Genomic DNA, 16,435 nt, shown 5'->3' with positions numbered 1-16,435 from the left:
GATGGTGAGCACCAGTGCATGCACTGGAGACTACAAGAGAAAGAAAACAGAGGCAAAATGATGAGCTTATATTTAGTGTGCTGTCCCATGGTCATTCAGACCAGAACCAGAACCAATAAGCACTAAGGAGACATTTCCTCAAGTGCAGGAAATGCTGATAGGCTACTATTCCAATCCCGCCCCTCAGTGACTCCTCTTTACAAAACAGCTGCCTGTTAAAAAGGAATTAAAAAAGCCAGAAGCTGGAAACAATCCAGATGCCCCTCAACTGAAGAATGGATGCAGAAATTGTGGTACATCTACACAATGGAATATTACTCAGCAATGAAAAATAAGGAAATCATGAAATTTGCAGGTAAATGGTTGGACCTGGAAAGGATCATCCTGAGTGAGTTGTCCCAGAAGCAAAAAGACACACATAGTATATACTCACTCATATAGACATACAACATAGGACAAACCCACTAAAACCTGTGCATCTAAAGAAACTAAGCAAGAGAGAGGACCCTAACTAAAATGTCCAATCCCCATCCGGAAAGGCAAAGAGGATGGACATCAGAAGAAGAAGAAAACAGGAAGCAACCTAGGAACCTACCACAGAGGGCCTCTGAAAGCCTCTGCCCTACAGACTATCAAAGCAGATGCTGAGCCTGATGGGCAACTGTTGGGCAGAGTGAATGGAATTTTATGTAAGAACTGGGAAATAGTAAGAGCTGGAGAGGACAGGGTCTCCACAAGGAGAGCAACAGAACAAGAAAATTTGAACACAGGGAACTTCCCAGAGACTCGTACTCCAACCAAGGACAATTCATGGAGATAACCCAGAACCCCTGCACAGATGTAGCCCAGGGCAGTTCAGAGTCCAATTGGGTTACATAGTAATGTGAAGAGGGACTGCCTCTGACATAATCTGATTGGCCTGCTCTTTGATCACCTCCCCCTGGGAGGGAGCAGCCTTACCAGGCCATAGTAGAGGACAATGCAGCCACTTTTGATGTGAACTGATGGACTAAGATCAGAAAGGAGAGGAGAACCTCCCCTATCAGTGGACTTGGGGAGTGGCATGCATGCAGAGGGAGGAGGGAGAGTGGGATTGGGAGGGGAGGAGGGAGGGGCTTATGGGGGGATGCAGAATGAATAAAGTGTAATTGATGAAAAATTTTTAAAAAAGGGAAAAAAATAATTTAAGAACCTTAAATGACTTTCAAAAGTGGAGGAAAACATGGAGTTAGTCAATTTACATGGAGCACGTCTCGCCCCTGGGGGCAATGGTCTCCTGAACCTACTCAGACCTCAGACACCACCACTGCTAGTTCTAGAACTGATGCAGGATGTTCCAATGAGGGGGTTAAGGCTTCTCATAATATTTCCTATAAGCCCACAGCTGTTCGTTTATATCCCCCATTTTTATTCATTATTAGCCAGATAGAGCCAAGTAATTGTGGTAATGATACTTGCTTTTTTGCCCAATGCTGGAATGCTAGTGAATTTAGGTATGCCCTGGTTACTCACATGCCTTGCTGGGTGCCTGTGCCCGTTGATGCCCCTCACGCTATGACTCTCTTCAGACAGAAAAGGGATCTTGGAATTACAGCCACCATTGTTACTGCCATCTCATTGGCGGCTGTTGGAGCTACCACTGCGGCATTAGCCATGAGTCATACTATGCAGACTGCTCAGACCCTAAATAATCTTTTAGCCAATGTAGCTCATGCTTTAGATGTACAAAAAGGAATTAATGCTCAACTAAAAGGAGACTTGATGGTGCTCAATCAGAGGACTGACCTCGTGCAGGAGCAAATTGATACCCTATGGCAAATTGCTCAACTTGGCTGTCAATGGAAGTATGCTGGACTTTGTGTCACTAGCATACAATATGAGAATTTTTCCCATGCTGCAAATCTGTCTAAACAATTGTCTAGCTATATTTTAGGTAATTGGACTGAAGAATTCGATACTATGATGGAGCAGCTGAGAGTGGCCATTGTTACAGCAAATTCTACCAGAGTGGACGCAGGACTAGCCACAGGATTATCATCATGGATTCCTGCAGCCATGAATCATCTGAAGGAATGGGCGGGCATGGGAGTGTTAGCAGGCCTTCTGGTGTTGGTCTCCTTGGTTTGCCTGTGGTATATATGCAAGATTAGAGTCTCACAACAGTGTGATGCAGCCATGATCATTCAGGCCTTTACAGCCATTGAAGCAGGACATTCTCCCCAAGCATGGTTGGATACCATAAAAAGCTAAAATGTTATGCTCAGGATGCGAGGCTAAGCACTGCATTCAGGGTCAGCCGCTTTCGACCCAGAGAAGAGCAAGTCTGATTGCATGCGGGTTGATGCCCCAGGTCCCGCCTCTGAGAAAAAGGTATCTGACGGGTCTGATGCTCTTTGGGTGGATGACACCTAAATGAACATCGGTACAAAGTCCCGATTTATTTCTAATATCAGAGATCAGACCTCTACTCTTGCCTGATGCGTCTAAAACAAAAAGGGGGAACTGTAGAGAGCTGCGGAATGCCGCGCCTTAAAGATGGAGCTGGTTTCCGCCTTCCACCTTCCCGATGGTGAGTGCTCTCTGTCACGAACAATTCCACATTTGGCTAAGGCTGAGGATCTAGCTTGCTTCCGTGTATGTGGACCTATCTGCATTGCCCACGTGGCACGCTGGGGTTGGCTACCCAGAGGCTATTTAAGCTGTGGGCTGGCTTTCCCCAGGGTCAGATGATTGTTCAAGGTTCCTGCATTGAAAAAATAAATAAATAAATAAATAAATAAATAAATAAATAAATAAACATATATTAAATCGAAAAAAAAAAACTTAAATCAAAAAATCAAATAAAAAAGAAAAAAAATCAAGGTGCGGGGAATCCTGTATGGACAAGAGTAGTCTTCACACCTCATCAAGGAAACCTCTCTTTGCGACAGGTAGAATTCACTACAGAAAACCACAACCAATCAAAATGCAGAGTTGTGCAGCGCAGTTGCAACGGAAGAACCTCCAATACCCTCCCAAACTTAAGGCTCAAGAAACATTGAGGAAGAAGAAGCAGAAGATTGTAGGATCCAGAGGATCAGGGAGTTGGCTAGGAGAGCATGACTCCTATTAACATCAGAAGCTCCACCCACAAAGTCTCCCCAACATGACTGCCCAAATGTGAGCTGGACAAGGATGACACCAATGGACCTGCCAAGCTGGATGAGGGAAAACCCAGGAGGTGTCAACCCTGCACAAAGAAAGCTGGGAGTGGGAGAGGGGGCTTCCCCAGGGAAAAGCACAGCAGTTGGTTATCCGGAGCCAAGTAGCCAGCCCTGAAAATGTATACAAGTAACATTACACAGACTGAGCAAGATCTCTTTGGAAATATATATATACATATATATATATATATATATATATATATATATATATAGTGCAATAAAAAAAATTGTGAAAAAAAAAAGAGGCCAGGAATTTAAGAGAGTAGGTAGGGGTGTATGAGAGGTTTGGAGAGAGGAAAGGGAGGAGAGAGATGTTATGATTAAATTGTAATCTCAAAAATAAACAAATAAATATTGTATGAAATGGTACTGAGATGATACCTCAGTTGGTAAAGCCTTATAAGGATAGGGACCTAAGTCTGATCCCCAAAATCCACATAAAAATTAAAGTAATCTGAGTACATGCCCTGAAATCTCGGCACCGGGAAGGAAAAGTGAGCGATTCTTGAGGCTCACTGGCCAGCCTGTCTGCCTGAACTGGTGAGTTGCAGGCCAGTGAGAGACCCTGTTACACAACCTGGACTCGGCTCAGAAGTTACCCAGGTTCAGCTCCCAACACCCACATAGTGGCTAACAACCATCCATAACTCCTGTTCCAGGGGACCTGATACCCTCTTCTGACCTCCACAAGCCCCAGGCATGCATGTGGTACACAGGTACACAGGAAAAACATACATACAGATAACACCCACAAACACAAATAAATACATGTGTACAAATGAATCTATATATGTACATATGCATACATGTTAAAAAATTAAAACCGGAGACATGGCTGAATCCCTCCTTGCACATGTCTGGAACCCCAGCGTTGGAGACAGGCAGCTCTTGGAGCTCACTCTAGCCAAAGTGACAATGAAGAGCTTCTTGTTCAGTCTAGTAGAATTAGGTAGAAAATTATCTCCACACACATTCGAGAACATACATCTATATAACATAACACATGCTCACACATGCACGAAAACACACATACACATACACCGTGTACAAGACGGATAGCACCAGAGAGACAATAGCTAGTGTTGACCTCTGGCCTGAACATGCCTATGCACAGACATGCTATAAACACTTACACATCATGTGTGCGTCACATACACACAAAAGAACATATTATTAATAGCTCACCTTCAAGGTCAACCTGCCTCTACCTTAAAAGCCCAGGCCCTGACAGTGCTCTGGGTAGAGTGACGGCTGTCCAGACTTTCACTCAGGAGTGACAGGTATTCCACACAAGGAATCAAAGAACACTGAGAGGTTCTTGGGGAAGTGTCTCAGCCTCCATGCCCTGTGATGAATGCATATTCACCTCACGTCAAACATCAGACAGTGCATGACACGAGGAGCAAGATCCTTCTCTGCGTCACACACTTACACGCTTGATGCAGACAGAGGCTTGTCAGGGGCTTTTAAAGGTTTTTGAATGAAGCATCTTGGAAGGTGGGAAACTTCTTGTGGGTGAAATGATTGCCTGTGAGTTAGTTCTTAGAAAGCATGTGTACTTTAGGTTGGCAAATGGCGGGGCACAGAGTTTAATAGAAAGAGAAAAGAACCTTTGCTTTTGTTTTGTTTTGTTTTGTTTTGGTTTGGTTTGGTTTGGTTTGGTTTGGTTTGGTTTGGTTTGGTTGTTTGGTTGGGTTGGGTTGGGTTGGGTTGGGTTGGGTTGTTTGGTTTGGTTTGGTTTGGTTTGATGGTTTGGTTGGGTTGGGTTGGGTTGGGTTGGGTTGGGTTGGGTTGGGTTGGGTTGGGTTTGGTTGGGTTTGGTTTGGTTTTGAAGCAGTCTCCGATAGCCCAGGCTGGTTTTGACTGGATGTGAGGCTAAGAATGACCTTGGGCTCCTGATCCTCTTGCCTCTGCTTCCTAACATACTAAGATTCCAGGCTTGCAGTATTATGGTCAAAATACCATGTTTTCAAGAAGAATGAGGAAGGAACCAGAGATTTTAAGTGTTCCTCAGAAAGCAGAGCTAAATGTTGGCTAGGGGTACTGCATAGAGACCCCATGGAGATAAAGCCTTCTGCATGCAGATGTCGAGCTGTGTACATCAGACTTTTACCAGAATCAAAATTTGGGTAAGGTAGAGCCTGGGAAGTAGAAGGGAAGGGCTTGCATCTCAGCTCTGTGCAATGCTGGCTATATGGTTCCAACACCCAGGTCACTGAGTCTCCGTGAGTTTCTCGTGTTCTCTCACCTGCATAAGAACCATATGTGCATCCCAGCAAAAGCAAACTAACACCATTAAACAGGGCTCAGACCCAGCACAGAGACCTCAGAAGCACAGCCTGCGGCAAAGCTTTCTCATAGTTCTGACCCATCACCTAAGGCTGTACCCCAGTGAGGACTACACCCCGCCTGTGCTTTGTTGTCGTACCTCTGTCCCTTGCATCCCTTCACTTTGGACTTGATCACATTGTTCCCTGGGGAATAGAGATCTGTGTAGAGAGGAGGTGGACCGCACTCACTGTAAGCCTAATTGTCAAGCACCTTGTTCTAGCCCTTCCTTTGGAAAGTAGCTTTCTTCCTCTGATGGTGTTTCCTTATCCTCTAATGAGAGGGCAACAACTGATGATCCCTAAGGTCCCTTGGGTCTCCATGTTCTATGTTCTATTGGAAGAGCCCCCTCCTGAGGCTGGGAGACAACCCAGAGCTCTGGAACATTCTATTGCCCAATTAACAGCATTTATTCAACTTTTTTGTCAGGTATATGCTTCTATTCCAGGAATTCTGAGCCAATTCTGCAAATCACACTTCTTGGACAACTCCCGTGTTTTAACAGTCTTCAAACATATGACATCAAGCATGCCACTTTCCCTTCATCTACCAACTTTGTACTTTTATAAAAAAAAAAAAAAGGAAGAGGTACTGAGTCCATCTGGCATGATTTGCTTTGAATAAAAGCCCATCTGCTTATTATTTCTAATTTCATTGTCCTCTAGAATGTTTACAGTAGCTTCTTTCAATATTTATTGCTCTGTGTTTCTAATTACTGAGCCAGACCATCCACACAAGCTTGGTGGTGTACCAGACTAGGATGTAGGTGCCTGTCTCCTTTTCATCTCCACAGTTGTTTCCTCTGGAGGTGCAGTGTGGCCCTCGGCCGTTATTACAGAGCCCTGGTGGGATGCTGCGGAGGCAGAGTCTGACAATCATATCCTTTATCCTGAGTCTCCCTGGGGACTTGTGAAACTGCCGCTGATGAATTTTCGCCTGCCTCAACACCACTATTGTCATTGCAAGGATGGAGATAATTATCTGATTTATTATCTTGAGGCTGCCATCATCCTGGGGCAGTGAGATCACTGGAAACAGAAGGCTCGTATCTGGTTTAGGGAGTCCTGGAGGGATGGTTTTCCAAATGACGTTATCTCTGAGAGGCAAGGGATGTGATAATCTCTGCTACAGAAACATTTCCAACCTGGTTCCTCTGAAACTACTCCTCCAAATCCAAAATGATATTATAGATCTATTTAAAAATTGAAATCTTTTTCACCCCAAATGAGTTCCCACCTCTCATTCGCAGATTTCACTGCAATGCTTTCACTCTTCTCATCCGAAGGCCCTTGATTACTCCCCTCAACCAAACAACTCTTATTATTCTCTCTCTGTAGCATCTTAATGCTTTCCCTCTGTCCCTTACTCCCATCCCCCTCCCTTACCCTGTCTCAACTCCAGATTGAATATGTCTATTCATTCTGCACTTCATCTTTTAATACCTTCTATATCCTACCCACCATGACATGAGCCCAAAACAGTCTACCCAGAGTGCATCTTTATTTCATCATTCCTTGGCTCCACAATGTTCTCTGTAAGCCCCCTTCGGCCTGCAGGACAACCTCCAGTCTTGCTGGCTTTGGAGAGATCTGGTCTCATGCTCACAACTGGCTGTAAATCCCACTGCTGCCCCCAAATCTTTCTTCCAGACATACTACGGACACTCCAGGATCTGTATTTTCTGCTTCTGCACACCACGAACTCCCTATGCATAAGCAAAGGATTGCAAATGAGACAAGATAAAATTTGAGATGAATTCCTAGCATGGACACTTAGGTGCGCAGAGTAAAAGAAAATTTGCACTGCATTTTTATGGGAGCTATTATAACATGTTTGATTCTAATTTTTCCCTAACATTATGTAATTCACTAGATAGAACCCTATCCCACCCTCTTCTCGCACAGTGATTCAGGCAGAAGTTCTGTTGCATATGTGCATCTAAAATGTATACATACAGAAAGCAGCAGACCTTATATAGGAGAGGCAGCAGGCTAAAATAGTCTTTGGGATAAGTTAAAACTAGATTCATAACCCAGCTCAGAGATTTACTAATGCTGTAACATGAACGTATTTGTACGACCATTCCTCATCAGTAAAATGAAATGGATTACACACCTTGCAGGACCCATGAGAAAAAATGAAGCTAACATACAAGAGAGTCCCAGCACAGACATCTCTGGTATCTATATGCAGTCATGGCCACCTCTCTCTACCAACACAGTCCATCCCACTCCACTCTAAGAATTTTCACTGGACTGGTCCACTCTCTCCTGATTGACAAGCCTCTCTACCAGCATCATAAAGTTTTGATGTCTGCGACTAGAAAGTACAATGGCATCCTGGCCTGAATTATGTCAGGCCAGTAATTCTGGCTCTCTGCAGATCACAGCTGTCTGGTGTTTCACATCAAGACTATGCTCTTCCGGCTGCTCAACTGTCGAGGTTCCTGCAGCCCCAATAGGTAGAAGGCCTTGGCTCTCCTCTAAGCACAATACCCTTTATCACCTCTTGTCACCAGCTGCCATTAGGGACTTCAAAAGAGTGAGCAACACTGACTCTGAACCATGACAGCTCATAGCAAATAGAAAAGAGTGATGGCTGCCTAAGGTACGTTAGTCTTTTTAGCTAGACTCTGGAGTCAGACTGCTGGCAATGTCACCTGACTTCAACATTTCTTATTAGCATGGTCTTGTTCATGTAGCTTAACTTCTCTGTGCCTTGTGTCCTGATCTATAAAATGAAAGCAGTAAAGTTTAAACAAGTTATTCCTCAGAAAACAGCTAGGATTCTGTTATAGCAAAGTGGTCAGTGACATTAGCTGGAATATTAATGAATAAACGCTCCCATCGTCAATGTCTCTGAAACATTTCAACCAGTGGCTGGTGCAGCTAGCTCCCTACGTGCACAGACATCTTCAAAAAGCCCTGCTTGTCCACCATGTCCATGTATATTCATCCCAGCAGGAATTGGAGCAAGAGAAGATTCATTCCCGAGAGCCGTCATTAGTGACGAAACAGGTACAGAGTTGGGAGAAAATGTAGGAAATGAAGCTGAGAAGATGAGCAGGTGCCAGATCATGAAAAGACTTCAAGCGATACTGTGTATTTTCAGCTTTACCTGTGATCAAAGAAGAAGCAGTAAATGGTTCTAAGTAGGGGAGCAATATGATAACTTTTGAATTTGAGTATAATTAAGAGGATTTCTGGCACAGAAGAATAATAGAGATCAAGCAGTGATCAATCTGGATTTGTAATAATCCAGGTGAAAGATTATAAGAATCCAAACTAAGGGCCCATCAGTAGGATTAAGAGAAAGAAAGACATTTCATAATTATTTAGAAGGTTAGATCATCGAGATATCAGGCCTAGTTAGGGAGCGGAGGGAGAGGGAGCAGAGATGGATAAATCCAAGATTTTTGTCATATGAATGGAAAGCCAAGTCTCAATTTCTGAGTTAAAAATCCTAAAAAAAACACTTGACCTCACCTGATACATTTTTCTATGTGATATTATAGGCTTCATTTTAAGATAATGATAAAGATTAATACGGACTGGAAAACACCCTGAGGCCTCAAGTAGACAAACCTTTCATGTAGCAATGAATCTTGTACCCACATTATGGATCTACTACACAGATCTTCATGTCACTAGATACAAACTTCAGTCTTCTGGACATAACAAATGATACTGAGAGCACCAGGCGGAATAGGTGGGAAAGGCATGTGAAACAGAGACTTGGGTACAGGACAAAGGTCTGTAGTGCAGATAAGAGCCTGTGATTGTGGCTCATGTCAGGCAACCACAGAAAGGAAGCAGACCGCTGGGGACTGTGGGGCTACTGCTAACGAATACCACCCTAGCCAGGTCATGAAAGGCCACGCCTTGGAGTTGATCCCGTGTGAAGCTGTTTCAATTTTCAATTGCGAATAGGTCAACATTAGTTCATTTCCCATCTTGGTCATTCTGGACGGCTCAAAGTTCTTTTGTCAGATTCTACTAACTGGAAGCAAAAAAGTCCATAAAAGAAAATAGAAGATGAGGGATCAGAAATGAGTCCTGGAGAGAAGGGAAGTATCAATCCAACAAATGCAGCTTGCAGTTAGAAGCAACAAGAAGTTACTGGAGGCTTTTGAATGGCACCATAATGAGATGAAAGCAAATGTTTGGAAGAATAATATGAGAGCCCTGTACAAAACACATTGACTTGGCTGAAATCCTCAAGTAGTAAAGTATTGCTGTCATTCTAATTAGACCTTTCACTTCAACACATCCTTGCGTCTTTAAACTCTGCCCCCTCTAAACCCCTAGTAATATTGCTTGCTAAGGGCTCTTAGCTCTCATTTCAGTGATTTTTTTTTTTCAACCACAGGAGGCACTGAATTTGGAAATTAGTCAGCATTTGTCACTGGGGTCATTGCTAGTTTCACAATTTGGAGGAAATGGAGCTCTGGCATGGAGTTCCACAAGCATCTATGGTGCCAAATATTCTGAACACAGTGAAGAGTCCTGTACAATTAAGACTCATTCTGCCCAAAATGCCACCAGTATCCCTCTCTAGAAACAGAGAATCCAACATGCTTTGCTTCTCCTCTTTGTCTCCTACAAATTTTCTCCTTCTATTTATCACCAGGCATTCTGCCAGATGCCTGATTAGCAGGTTAAATGGTCACTCAACTGTCATCAAACTCCTTCTCTCTTTCAGAAGCAACTGGGAGAAAGCCAAGGTCCATTATTGACCTAGTTCCATAGCACTTAGGACTTCCACAGCAGTTGGCAATGCTTTCTATTAGCTGATTCTCCTGTCAACACATCAGTTGAGTTACTGTTGTTATTAGCAGTGAGCAAGTGAAAAGACTCAGAAGATGTGGAAAACAGTTCGTTCGTGTCTCTTACATTTAACTCACAGAGATTTGAAGAAGCTGTTTTAGAAGTAATAAGTCTTTCAGATCTCTGTGAGATTCATTTAGGGTGCCACTTGTAATATAAACACCCCTTTCCTTTGAGAATTTAAATACTTTGATGGCCTAGTTATGAAAAGTGGTGTCCATCTCCATTAGCCTTCAATGTGTTATTAAAGCTATATTCGTATTTTTAAGCACCTTGCATAACTGATTATTTTAGATGAAACTTTTTAAAGATTTGGGTGTGTGCGTGTGTAAATGTGTGTGCTTGTGTATGTGCACACCATATGAACAGAGGTTCCTACGGAAGCCACAACAGGGAGCCAGATCTCCATGGAGCTAGAATCACAGGCAATTGTGAGGCACCCAACATGGAAACTGGTCCTCTATAAGAGCAACAAGTGTTCTTAACTGCTGAGCCATCTCTCCAGCACTGTTTTAATGCAGTCTCATGGTCCATTTGTTTTGTTGTTTGTTTGTTTGTTTGTTTTTTATGTTTGTTAGCTTTTACTACTGGGCCTCTTTGGTGGAACATCATATATTACTAATAGACTGGGAAATGTTTTAAAGAAATCAGCTTTGTTCTCTGTATTACTCCAATTACTATGAAGGCACCTGGCCCATGACAACTACTTAGCAAATATTTCCTGACAGATGGTGACCAGGTTGGGGGAGAGGGGCAGTTCTATGAAATGCAAGGTAGTACCTACTAGAATCTGTCATCTCCATCCAAAGCTCACTCTTTGAAAGACATATTGTCCTATTTGGGGGTACTATTGCTGTGATGAAAAACACCATGACCAGAAGCAACTTGGGGAGAGTGGGGCTTATTTCCTGAACAGTTCCATAGAACAGTCCATCATCAAAAGTAGAAACTTGGAAGCAGGACCTGATAAGGAGATCATAGAGGGGTGCTGCTTACTGGCTTGGCCACATGGCTTGCTCAGTCTGTTTTCCTAGAGAACCCCGAACCACCAGCCCAGGGCTGGGCCCACCAACAATGGGCTAGATCTCCCCCTTGACCACTAAGGAGAAAAATGCCTTACAGCAGGAACTCATGGAAGTAATTCCTCAAGCGAGCCTCCTTCCTCTCTAATTTGTGTCAGGTTGACACTAAACCCACCAGTACAGTAACTCACTTTGACCAGTAAAGTAGGTCAGATGTGGCCACGTCCACTTTGAGGACTAGGCCTCATAGGAACTGGAGCGAGGCTTTTGTTGTTGTTAGATTAAGTTTTGGTTGACTGACCGGGTGGGTGGGTGAGTGGGTGGCTGAACAGTTGGCTGGTTGGTTGATACGGGGTCTCACTTTGGAGCCCCAGATGGCCTGGAACTCACTAAGTAGCCCAGGCTGCCTCAAACTTGTGATGCTCCTGTCCCTCCTACCAGTGCTGGGATTAAAGGCATGCACCATCACATCTCATAAAACTCAGTGCTTTCATGAATTCCTATGGAAACTTTTTTCAGGCAAGAAACTGGAAAAAAAAAAAAAAAGAAAAGGAGAATTCACTACTCAATGATGAAATTCACCTGTCTGTCTTCACAATTTAGAAAGCAATAATCAACTGTCAAATATTCATGAGGGAGGCATTCTTGACCAACCAATGTCTAATAGACCCGATGGCTGACGACAGACATATACTGTAGTATTCCCAAGATCAAGCCTACTCCAGGTGAGCATAGCAACCAACCACCCATAGTCTCGTGGTCTGGGTTTAGAGCTGGTTTGTCACTCATCATAATTTAGACAATAAAAGCCTAAGTTTAAAGGAATCTTTTTAACTATTCTCAAACTTAACAGAAAACTATCTTAATTTAAAATCTTCAGATAATGTCAAACAGCCTGCAACTTTTTTTTCAATACATTTATTCAGAATCATCAAAGAATAAGCTAAAGCATGTGAAAAACTTTTCAGATAATTGATAGTTTCCTCTGAAATTATAAAATCTCTTATTTAATGTAACTATTTGTATGGTAATCTTTCTAAACCTTTTTCTAAACTCCATTATGCAAATATCTATGCTACCTACATTAGCATAATACTTGAATGCTGTACTTAGCATTTCCTTAATGGTGTTATTAATAAATACACTATCCAAAGTATTACTCCTCTGGGAGTACTGAAATACATTGAACAACTGTCTCAATGTTAGATGTTCCTGCACCATTTTGCTTTCTGCACGGAAAAGCGCGCATACATTGCTGTGACCCCCTTTTCCTCCTTTAAGACAGATCTACCATTTCTTAATACTGAGGTATAAGCTTATCACCACATGCTTTTTTCTCTTTCAATCCACTATAGGTACAAAACCATATAACCATAAAAACATACTTATTATTTTAAATTATAGCAAATTAAAGAAACTCTAAGCGACTCTAACACAGAATATCCTACCTGAGGCAGCACATACACAAAAAAGTAACAAAGACTTATTTTTCTCTCCTAGAAACATGTAAGCAGCTGAGATAGATAATAGCCTCTAAAGTAAATAAGCTTTAGATAAAAATAACAAGATATAAAAATTATGAAATAAAATAAACTGAATTGACCAATGACATTCAGACTTAATAGGCTACATATATATCGCTATAGTTATACTATAAATTGTGTTTATGTGTCTATATATTATATACATATTTCACAGTTATTTACCTAAGTGATCTGGAAAATAAACACTGATATCAATCATACTGGAATCTACATCACTAGAAAATTCAAAGAAGAGGAAAAATTATCAAAGAAGTAAGGTATTTGTAAAATGATGACCACAGTTTTCTAAGAATTAAAGATATATGTCCTTAACTTAAATGCCTTATATACTATCAAGGAAAAAAGATTAAAAAGATACATAAATTCATTATAGTAAAACTATGTGATCATAAAGTCAAAGAGAAAACTTAAAAATCTTTCAGAAGGAACAAAAAGGAAACAACCAACAAAGAAAAAATGGATCAGCATCCAACTTCTTAAAAGCAATTCTGGGACCCTGGCAATGGGCAAAGAGACGCCTTGTTGGTCGTGTTGTTCTTATACCAGGGACGGAGCAGATGGCGGTCCTCTGTTCATCCTAGCTTGATGCCTGGCTTGGTAGCCAGAACTGTTTTATTGCTAGGACTAACAAAAATCAAATCAAGTCTAGGCAGCGCGGGAGGAGACAGACAGAGACCTGCCCTCAAGTGCATGGCACAGCCAGGCCATAGACTCCTGCTTGCGACCACGCAGCACAGCAGGGATGAGGATGTCACCCAGGGGCCCACCAGACGCGTGGCCAGCCTGCAGTAGGGGCCATCACAATGTGGAAATATGTGGTGGTCAGATAGGAGAGAAAGAGAGGTGAAACGGCTTGAGCATTGTGAAGAAAGATGGAACTGGAGAGAGGGGGAAATAAGCAGCCTGTTGGGAGTGGCCAGTCCCCCCACCTGGGGCCACGATCAGGTCCCAGCCCAAGGGTCACGTCTGAGTCTGTGAGTATGCAGCGGCAGGGATCAGTGCCAATGTCTGCTCATATTTCCACTGGAGAACATGCTCTATCCAGGGGCTGTGCATAACTGTGCATAACTGGGCCCACCCCTCACTGGATGGAGTAATCTCAGGGGAGCAGGCTTTGTACCAAGACCAGGCAGCACAGGGGAACTGGTCTTGGTGGCAGGGGTGTGGAAGAGCTGATTCTGTCCTTCATCTGCTATGTGGCGGCATGGACACAGAGGTCATGCCCCTACCCCTACTCCCAACACTCAGACCTCCAGTAGACCCGTGGGAAAGCTGCCCATGGGTCATGAGCTCAGGATAGCTAGCCCTGCCCCTCACCAGCTGCCCCACTCCAGAGAGGAGGCCCTGCGCCTCGCCTGGGCAGCATGGTAGAACTGGTCCTTATGGCGGGGGATGTCGGTCAACTGGCCTGAGAGAAGAGCATGGAAGAGCTGGCCCCACCACTCCTCTGCCAGGAGATGACATGGATAACGAGCGATGCACGCCCCCCCCCCTCCTCCCTTGCCACCTGCAGTAGCTGGGAGAGCTGGCTCTAGGAACAAGGGAGCCGGAGACCTAGCCCTGCCCCCTCACGGTAGCACTTGAGAGAGCGGGGCCTAGAACCTCACCTGGGTGACACAATGGAGCTGGCTTCGATGGTCAAAGCACAGGTGAGCCAGACCCCAGGGTGTGAGAACCGGAGAGCTGGCCTAGCCCCTCACAGGCTGCAGCACTTGGGAGAGCGGACCCTGCCTCCTGCTGATGGCCACACTGGGTGGCCTGTCTGAGATAGTACTGGAGAACTCTCCTGGTGAGCGTGGATAAGGGAGAGCCTGCAGGCTAACCAGCTCAGCTACTCAGCCCAGATCCAGAGCTCTGAGTTGGTCCACCCCAAAAACCTCTATTATCTGCAAATGGTTGAGATGAGTGAAAGGGATAGTCCTGCTCTTCCAAAACTGATAAATGGAAGGAGTCCCGATGAAAATCCAATATTGATGGCATCACAGAAGCCGGAGATATTGAATCAGACCAATGAGTCATTGCAATGAACACTTGCAAGTGAAGAAGTGTGGACAGAGAAATGTACTATGGACATGTGACAGGCTACAGCTTCCACAATGAGATGTTTTCTATGCTTTGGTGTTTTGCTATTGCTGTTGTTGTTATTGTTTGTGTGTGTGTGCGCATGTGAGTGTGTTTTATTTTGGAAGGGAGGCTACAAGGGCAAAGGGCAGATATGAGGAGATGGAGAGATGAGGGTACTGGGGTGCGTGATGTAAAACTCACAAAGAATCAATAAAACATTTGTGTTTTTTTTTTTAAGTAATTCTGGATACAAGCGTTCAATAAATAATAAATAATGATGTCTTATATTGTGGAAAAACAAATTCAAACCTCAAATTTTATAACTAACACTACTATGTAAATGAAACATAAATACATATATTCAGCCATGTGGCCACATATGTTATAAGTCTTCCTCTTTTCTGAGTCACTCAGAAAGGTGTACTCTTTCCTTTTCTTCCCCACAGCTCTATTCTAGGTGTGATTTCTCTGGTACTTTGGGCTTCCTAAATCTTTCTCTAAAGTGCCCCTCCCTGCCTTGGAGTTGCCTGTTGCCCTGTGGCTAAGTGACTTCTTAGCCCGCTTACCTCCAAAGGCATGGCTTTTTTTTCCCCTTCTTTTCTACATTTTCCTCCTCTGGGCAGCTTCTGAGATTTACAGCTTGTCAGTCCTGGGGTTTTTCTTTCAAACTCTAATAAAATTGTCCTTTTCTATTTGAATCCATGCTTTCTTTTTTATTTTTTAATTTATTTTTTATTTATTACAATTTATTCACTTTGTATTCCAGCTGTAGCCCCCTCCTCCACCCCCTCCCAATCCCACACTTCATCCTTCTTCTCCTCCCATGCCCCTCCCCAAGTCCACTGATAGGGGAGGTCCTCCTCCCCTTCCATCTGACCCTCACCTTTCAGGTCTCATCAGGACTGACTGCATTATCTTCCTCTGTGGCCTGGCAAGGCTGCACCCCCTCCTTGGGTGGCGGGGGGAGGTGATCAAAGAGCCAGCCACTGAGTTCATGTCAGAGAGTCCCTGTTCCCCTCACCAGGGAACCCACTTGGATACTGAGCTGCCATGGGCTATATCTGAGCAGGGTTTCTAGGTTATCTCCATGAATGGTCCTTGGTTGGCATATCAGTCTCAGAAAAGACCCCTAGGCTCAGATATTTTTGGTTCTGTTGCTCTCCTTGTCAAGCTCCTGTACCCTCCAGATCTTTCTATCTCCCCCTTCTTTCATAAGATTCCCTGCACTCTGCCCAAAGTTTGGCTATGGGTCTCAGCATCTGCTTTAATACCCTGCTGGGTAGAATCTTTCAGAAGCCCTTTGTGGTAGCCTCCTGTCCTGTTCCCTGTTTTCTACCTCTTCCAATGTCTATCCCATTTGCCTTTCTGAATGAGAATTGAGCATCTTACCCAGGGTCCTCCTCCTTGCTTAGCTTCTTTAGGTGTACTGATTTTAGTATGATTATCCT

General features: G+C 43.7%; 1 non-coding gene across 1 annotated transcript; it reads left to right on the top strand.

Annotated features, from left to right (window-relative positions):
- The first annotated feature begins 13,414 nt into the window (after positions 1 to 13,414).
- Positions 13,415 to 13,554, top strand: LOC132646602 (small nucleolar RNA SNORA48). Its single transcript, XR_009584864.1, has one exon. It is a non-coding gene; the product is annotated as a small nucleolar RNA SNORA48 (small nucleolar RNA).
- The last annotated feature ends 2,881 nt before the right edge of the window (positions 13,555 to 16,435 follow it).

This window comes from Meriones unguiculatus, chromosome 11 (assembly GCF_030254825.1).
Source record: "Meriones unguiculatus strain TT.TT164.6M chromosome 11, Bangor_MerUng_6.1, whole genome shotgun sequence".
Taxonomy (NCBI): domain Eukaryota; kingdom Metazoa; phylum Chordata; class Mammalia; order Rodentia; family Muridae; genus Meriones; species Meriones unguiculatus.
This window is presented reverse-complemented; position numbering and strand designations above follow the sequence as displayed.